Source organism: Rhinolophus sinicus, linkage group LG06 (genome assembly GCF_036562045.2).
Source record: "Rhinolophus sinicus isolate RSC01 linkage group LG06, ASM3656204v1, whole genome shotgun sequence".
Taxonomy (NCBI): domain Eukaryota; kingdom Metazoa; phylum Chordata; class Mammalia; order Chiroptera; family Rhinolophidae; genus Rhinolophus; species Rhinolophus sinicus.
The window spans coordinates 128,358,824-128,366,434 of record NC_133756.1 but is presented as its reverse complement, the minus strand read 5'-3'; the positions used below and the strand labels follow the sequence as shown (position 1 = coordinate 128,366,434).

Sequence of the window (7,611 nt, the reverse complement as noted above, 5' to 3'; positions counted from 1 at the left end):
AATGATGGTTCATGAAACCGTGACAGTTCCTAGCAGGTGTCTATTCTCTCTCCCCTGCAATATTTGAGTGGCTGTCATTTTAGGGCTCAGGGTTTTGACAGCACACATTGATTGCTGCTCTAGAGAAAAATATCAATTTATCTTCCTGTTGCTATTATTTTCAAAAACAATATTGCTAGCTACCATTTATTCAACAATTTCTCTGTGTCAGACGCTGTATTACATTCTTCGTGTGCATTGTCTAATTTAATTTCAAACACTGAAATTGAGATGCAGGGAAGCTAATGAACGGAGAAACTGAGATTTGAACTTGAAGCGCTCAAATTGTAAAGCTCTAGTCCTCTCCCCCCACACCAAGCTGCCCCCCTGTGGTTCCCCACAAGGCTTTGGAACTAATTCATGGTTTGCTCTGTGTCTTCTGTATCTTTGCACCTCAACATGGTCCATATACCAGCAGCATTGGCAGCACCTGGGAGCTCGCTAGAAATGCAGTCTCAGGCCCAGCCTAGACCAACTGAACCAGAATTTGCTTTCTTTCTTTCTTTTTTTTTTAATTTATTGGGGTGACAATTGTTAGTGAAATTACATAGATTTCAGGTGTACAGTTCTGTATTACATCATCTATAAATCCCATTGTATGGTCACCACCCAGAGTCAGTTCTCCTTCCATCACCGTGTATTTGATCCCCCTTTACCCTCATCTCCCACCCCCCACCCCCCTTACCCTCTGGTAAGAATTTGCTTTCTAATGAGACTCCCCACATTCAAGTTTAAGAAACACTCCACGGCATTCCTTGCCAAAAGATATGACATAAACACTCTGAAAGATGGTGGGGTGATACTTCTCTGACTCCAAAAGTTATTTCTAGAATTGAGTTGATGGGTATTGTTAAATTTAATAAGAAGCGAAAGGTTTAAAACTTGTGGTGGCACCTATTAAATAAAATTGGAATGGAAGAACTGCCGAGTGATCTAAGAAGTTAGCTCAAGTAGAAGAGGTGAATTTGTGTTTCACGGATGCTTTCAGAGGCTTTTTAGTGAAGGGGTGCTCGCTGTAAATGACAATTGTTTTTCCCCCAATGGAAATCTAAATCTTATAGACAGAAGTTTGGAGGATAAATAGTGTGTGGGTTGCAGTCCATTAACCTGGATATAGGACAAGGTGTGGTGAACTTGAGCTTTTATCACAGATTTGTCCATTGATTCACTTCATAGTCTTGGGCAAATCATCAGAGCCTTTCTATGTATCTAGTGGTCTTGACCTGGGAAAATTCTGCATAATTGGTGGTTGTTCTTCTGTCATTATAATGATGAAATTGGGAAACTTCTTTTTAAGGCAAGTCTATTAAGTGAGCTAATTTTAAGGAACCTCCCAAATTCATTGGCGCTTCCTAAACTATTTGCTAGTCCCTTCCATCAAGCGACAACCCAATCAATCAAACCATTAAAGAGTATTGGAAGGTTGCCACATGTCTTGGAGTACAAAGGGAATAAGGTTCCTGGGACAGAAAATAGTCATTATGAATCACTTTTCATCTGCTCTTTGTTCTGCAAAAACTAAGCCGGGTGATGAGTAGATAAAGAAGCTGAGATGACAGGATGTGGGCCTCGGGGATTAGGTGGGCGGCAGGGAGAGGACGGTAGTTCTTTTCCTGTTTTCCTACTCGGGTTTGGCCCGACCCCTCTTGCCTGGCAGCCAGAGCAGAATTTCCAAAGGCCTGTCAAGCATCTACCTGTGGAACACAAAGGGAGTTCAGGTGCCACACTAGGAAGGCAGAGGAAGTAGAGACTCAGAGTCATCTTACCTCCTTCTCTCTCCCTTCTATACCCAGTCCTGAATCCTAACCCTTACACCATATCTTTTCTACTCGCCCTCCACATTCCATTCCTTAGTTCGAGCCCTCTATTTTGAGGCCTTCCTAACTTCCAGGACAACTGAAATCCCTTGCTTCCTCCACAATATTTAATGCTCCCCGTTGGTCTCAGAAGTCCCACCACCTTGGCCTAGCATTTGGGATCCTGAATGACATGGCCCCACACCGCCGTTCTAGCCTCTTTTTTTATTGTGGTCCTCTCTTCCCAAGCTCCAGCCATGATGCTGTCATCAGCATGTCCACACCGCCCCACGCGTGTACCCCGCTCCCTGCTTTTGTCCTGACCATTCCACGTAGACTGCTCCTCACCACTCTCCGACCATCAAAATCTTCCTGCTCCCTCCAGTGGGTTTACATTGCATTCGAAGTCTGTGAAGGCTTTCCTAATTTCTACTTATGCCTTATCAGAGTCTGTCTGGCATGATGGCTTATCACAATTGTTTTCTCCTTTGTCAGGCTGTGGGTTCCCTGAGGACAGTGACCATATCAGAACCATTTTTGTGTCATCACAGGCTAACAGAGTCCATGCTTCTACAATGAAGATGATTGCTGGAGAAGGGCCACCACCCATGGGATGCTACAGGGATATACTTAGTATGTATATACCTCACACTAAGGCAGAATGGTGCCATTGCTGTGAGATGCAGGGAAAATGAATTAACCTTTCTGTGCCTGCGTCCTCCTTGGTAAAATGGATAATAATGTCTGCTTCACAGTGTTGTTGCAAGGATGGGAATGAACGAAAGTTCAGGAACATGCAGGTCCTGCTGTGTGAACGTTTGCACTTCTGTGACCTTTATCCTTTCTCTTCCTCCTGCCCCTTCCCTTTGACTTGACCTCCCCTACTAATTCTTCAAATCCCCACTTTGATGTCACATTTTCCTGCAAGTGTTCCCGACTGTCTCACGTCTGTGGGAAGTGCCCCTGACCTGTCTTACAAGACCCTGGCCCTCTTCTGTCACACATTCATGTCACTGTGATGTAATTCCTTGTTAATAAGTCAATAACTAGAGCAAGAACATTAATATTTATTGAGCTTTTACTATGTGCCAGGGATTATGGTAGGTTTTTTTTTTTTTCCTGGCACTATTTTCATCCTCACAATGATTCTATGAGACAAGGTTATATTATTTCCATTTTACAAATGAGGAAACAGGACAAAACAGATTCAGTAAATTGTCCACGATCACTCAGCTAGGGAGTTTCAGGATTGAGCTTCAAACCCAGCTCTGCCTCACTTTGGACTCATATTCTTAATACTGTGCTAAATGGCCTCTGCTCCAATGTACATCGTGCTCTAGAATATGCTACTTTAAAAAAGCAAAAGCTGAAACTGAAACCATGTTTAAAGCAGTGCTGGGTTAATTGATAAGCTCTGTAAGACTCCCCCACCTTTCTCATCGTTCTCTGGTTGGTAGCATGGTCGGGACTAGGAGACTGCTGCAGTTAACTGAGCTCATTAGAAACCCACGGAAGTGAATTAAAGAAACACGACTGGTGCCAGCCTACCTAGCCACATTTTAGGTTCCTGGGGCATATGGGCACCAGCTCATTTAAAAACCATTTTTAACAAAAGCACACAACAGAAATGTTCAGCATATGTTAGAGTAGGTAGAGACTCATGGAATCCTAAATCAACTTGCTTTTTATAGCCATTCAGAGAGGGGCCAATTATCGTGAACCCTTTTTCCTTTCCCTGCATGCACACTGGGGAGAGGCCAGGCTGAGGAGAAGGTGGAGTAGTGCTGTGGGTTGGAGGGTCTCAAGTTCCCAGCCCCCACCCTCTCTCCCACCCACCTGCCACATCGTTTGAAATATGCCGTTACGTCGTCCTTTCTCTCCAAGGCACCACCACCTCTAAACAACACCTCCCAAGAAAGTTTTTTTAAACGATGACATAAGTAATACATGTTAACTAGAAGATAGGTTTTAGTAAAAAAAAAAAAAAAAAATCCTTACTCCCACTTTCCTAAAGAAAACATTTTGGTGTTTATCTTTCCAGTTATTTTTTTGATAATATATATGATATTATATATATATATGATATTATGTATATATAAATACATATTTTTTCACATATGTACCCATACACGTTTACATACATGAATTCCTTTCCTTTCCCAAATTGTGATTATATTAAATATTGTGTAATTTGTTCCCCCATTTACTAGTACCATTTCTAGTTAATAGCACACATCTACATTGTCTGATTGATTGATTGATATTTTAACCGTTTTTAATGAAAGCTGATATAAGATTACTTTATTCCTACATCTTCTCGATTGTTTCTTCCTTGTATTTGCTCTTTTCCTTTCCTACTTGGAGAGATTTGGCTTTCCGTTCAAGGGTCTTTTGGCAGTCTGTGTCCCGCTTCGATCCAGTGATAACCCCCATGCTGGGGTGCATGCCCCCATGAAGAGTGGTGCCGTTAGCCTCCTCCCACTGCACTCATTTGGCATAGATGACATATTTCTCCCTGTAACCTTGGATTACTTTGCCAGTTTGCTGCCCTTTGTAATGCCCTTGCACAACCTGAACTTCACCATCCTTCTGAATGAGCACAGATCAAACTTTGTACTTCTGTCTCAGTTCTCTGGAAAGAGAAGACATAATCTTCCTGCGAATGTGGGCAGGTGCATGAAAATACCTTTTAGGGTTCTTGCTCCCGTCAGAAGTCACAAAGGGGTTGAACTTCATTTTGACCATGGGCACTTCAGCAATGGCTGCAGAAGGGAAGAGCTGCATGGTCATTTGTAATGGTGCTATGGCGTTGCATTGTATGGCTCATCATACTTTATTTAACAATCCAGTATTGTTGGATATTTACGTTGTCTGACCAGCTGCTGTTGTCAACAACAGCTCGTGGGACACCCTCAAACACCCCACTCGGAGCATCTGTGCCATTAGTCCTTAAAACAAATTCCCCAGGCACCATATCTTAAAAACAAATTACGAATTACCACTGGGTATTGTAATCACTCTTTAGTAGCTTGGTGTGAATTAATTTGAAGGCCCCTTTCTGTATAACAGTTATGAGCCTTGAAAAAAAGGATGCTTGTTGAAGGTGAGGGTGGATGGGTGTTCGGGAGAAGTGGGTGGGCAATAGGAGAAAGTATGTCTTGGGGCTTGAAGACATTACTGGAGGAAGGCAGGACTTGGTGACATGGGACTAACTGGGAATTCTAGGGTCAGACAGAGGACGTTGGATTAAAACAAAACAAAATGAAACAAACAAAAATACAGAGAGGAGAGATGGGAAGCCTTCAACATTTGCCTCCTTGGTTTGCAATATCACCAACACCAAACCCTTGGCATGAAATCTTGGAATGGCCATCTTTGTTGGCCTTTTGGAACATATTTTGACAATCAAGAGCCACAAAAATATTCAGACTATATGATTCACTAATAGCCCACCTGGAAATACGTCCTAAGGAATTAACACCAAAGAAACATGAAGCTCTGTGCCCAAAGATGTTCCTTGCAGTTACTTAAGTAACAGAAATGTGTATTTGATGAAAATAGTCAACAGTTAATTATGGTGCACCTACTTGATAAAATAGCATGTAGCCATCTGATACCAGCTGTATGATCTTGGGCAAATTGTTTAATCTCTTCTCTGTTAAATTGGGGTAATAACATTAATTCTTGCACGTGTGTTGTCAGGATTAAATGAGATAATATTGGGAAAGCACCTAGCATGGTGCGTGACACATGATAAGTATTGAACAAATAGCAGCTAAGTACACAAAGAATCTGTTGCACTTATAGAAATGAATGTCATATAAACAAAAAGCTTCCCACATGTACCTGTCAATCATGGAGAACCCCTGCATCTGGAACCTTATATCTATATAACCATATATCAGTGTGGACTTTGTGGGTCCCCAGTTTTAAGACCTGGACACTCAGTTTTGTCAATGCCCTGGGGTGTCAGGCTCTGAGAGTCTGTCCTTACTCTAAATTAACAAAGGCCTGAGGTAGATACTAGAGTGCCAGTATATTGGCTGATTAAGAGTAATATAAATATTATGTGGAACAAAGATACCTGTCTGAGCACAATGATGCTTTTACTCCCCAGAGGAAAGGAGCAGAGGGAGCCAAAACAGAAGCAGAAGCTACAATATGGGGTAAAATTATAGGAAACATCAAACCCTAATGAGAGAAACAACCCAAATGTTCATCAATGTATGAATGAACGAAACAAAATGTGATATACACATGCAATGGAATACCACTCCGCTTTAAAAAGGAAGGGCATTCTGACACATGCTACAACATGGATGAACCTTGAACACATCATGCAAAGTGAAATAAAACAGGCACAAAAGGACAAATACTGTACGATTCTAGTTATACGAGGTACTGAGAATAGGCAAATTCATAGAGCTAGAAAGTAGAATAGAGGTTCCCACGGGCTGCGTGGAGCATGAATGGGAGTTATTTTTTAATAGGTATAGAGTTTCAGTTTGGGATGATGGTCATGTTCTAAAGACAGATGGTAGAGATGGTTGCACAATATACTTAATATACTTAAGGCCACTGAATTGTACACTAAAAAAGGGTTAAGACAGTAAATTTTTATGTTATATATATTTTATCACAAAGAAAAACCCCTTAAAAACCCAAAACCTAACAAGAGAGGCAGTGCAATGTGGTGGCTAAGAGCATGGGCTCTAATGCCCGACTATCTGGGTCCACAGTCTGCCTCTACCTCTTCACTAGCCATGTGCCAGTAGACAAATTACTTATGCTCTCTGCTATCCATCTGCAAAGTGAGGGCTTAATAACATCTACAGCTCCTAGAGTCATCATGAGGATTAAAACGAATAGCTCTATGGAAAGTACTTAGTCTTAGAACAATGCTGGGTACATAGTGAGTCCTATATAATTGCTCGCAAAAAAAGAAAAATGCTTTCATGGTTTTTCCTGAGTGATCGTTAAAGTGGGGATCAGAAATACTCCGTCAGTAGGACTGGCGCGTTATCTTTGTGCGACAGTTTTAGAGAGTCATAAGGTTGCTTGGCAGACATGGAACCAGAAGAAAGGACTTAGAGAACAGTGCATCTAATGTATCCAGCTAAGACAGCCTGCAGAATTGGAAACAGTGAAAACCCAGTGACTAAAGCTCTTTGTCTCCCAAGAGGGCGCTAGGCCGAGTGGCTGGGGCTTGCTCGTGGTCCATTGTCGGCACTTCCAAGGCTCCTCTCCAAAACGTGCGGACATCCCAACTCCCTTGGATGACCTGCCTTTCTCTGCCCCATTCTAACATGGACGGGTCTTTGCAATTTTGTTCCCTGAGCGACTTCTATTTCTCTGGAAGAACACACGGAAAATGACAGCGGCCTGATTTATTGGTGGTTGCAAAACTGTGGGTGAAATATTTTTTCATTCTGTTACTGGAGCTGTAATGGCTGTAAAATTTAAAAAACAGATTTTAAATAAATCATTGTTGCCCAGTATTTTCCCATTTGTAAGCGATTTTCAGTTGGACGTGTCTGCTTGTTCAGAGCACTGCATGCAGCATGAGTAATGAGATGTGAAAGGGATGCTGGATCAGGCCACTGGGTCCCATATTCATTCCAGCCTGTTACCCATCTCTGGATTGTCTTTAAACCCTAAGTGAGTGTAATGAGGGGCTTGATGTGGTGTCGGAATGTCTAATGAGCCCTATTCACTTGCTTTTACACAACGGTAAACAGCTGTTGAACTTCTCCTTCTGAGTGGTTTATTCTTAGCT

The 7,611-nt window shown here is 42.0% G+C and overlaps 1 pseudogene; it reads right to left on the bottom strand.

Moving 5' to 3' along the window:
* Positions 1 to 3,990: 3,990 nt before the first annotated feature.
* On the bottom strand, positions 3,991 to 7,270 carry LOC141572450 (large ribosomal subunit protein uL24-like; annotated as a pseudogene).
* Positions 7,271 to 7,611: the final 341 nt, after the last annotated feature.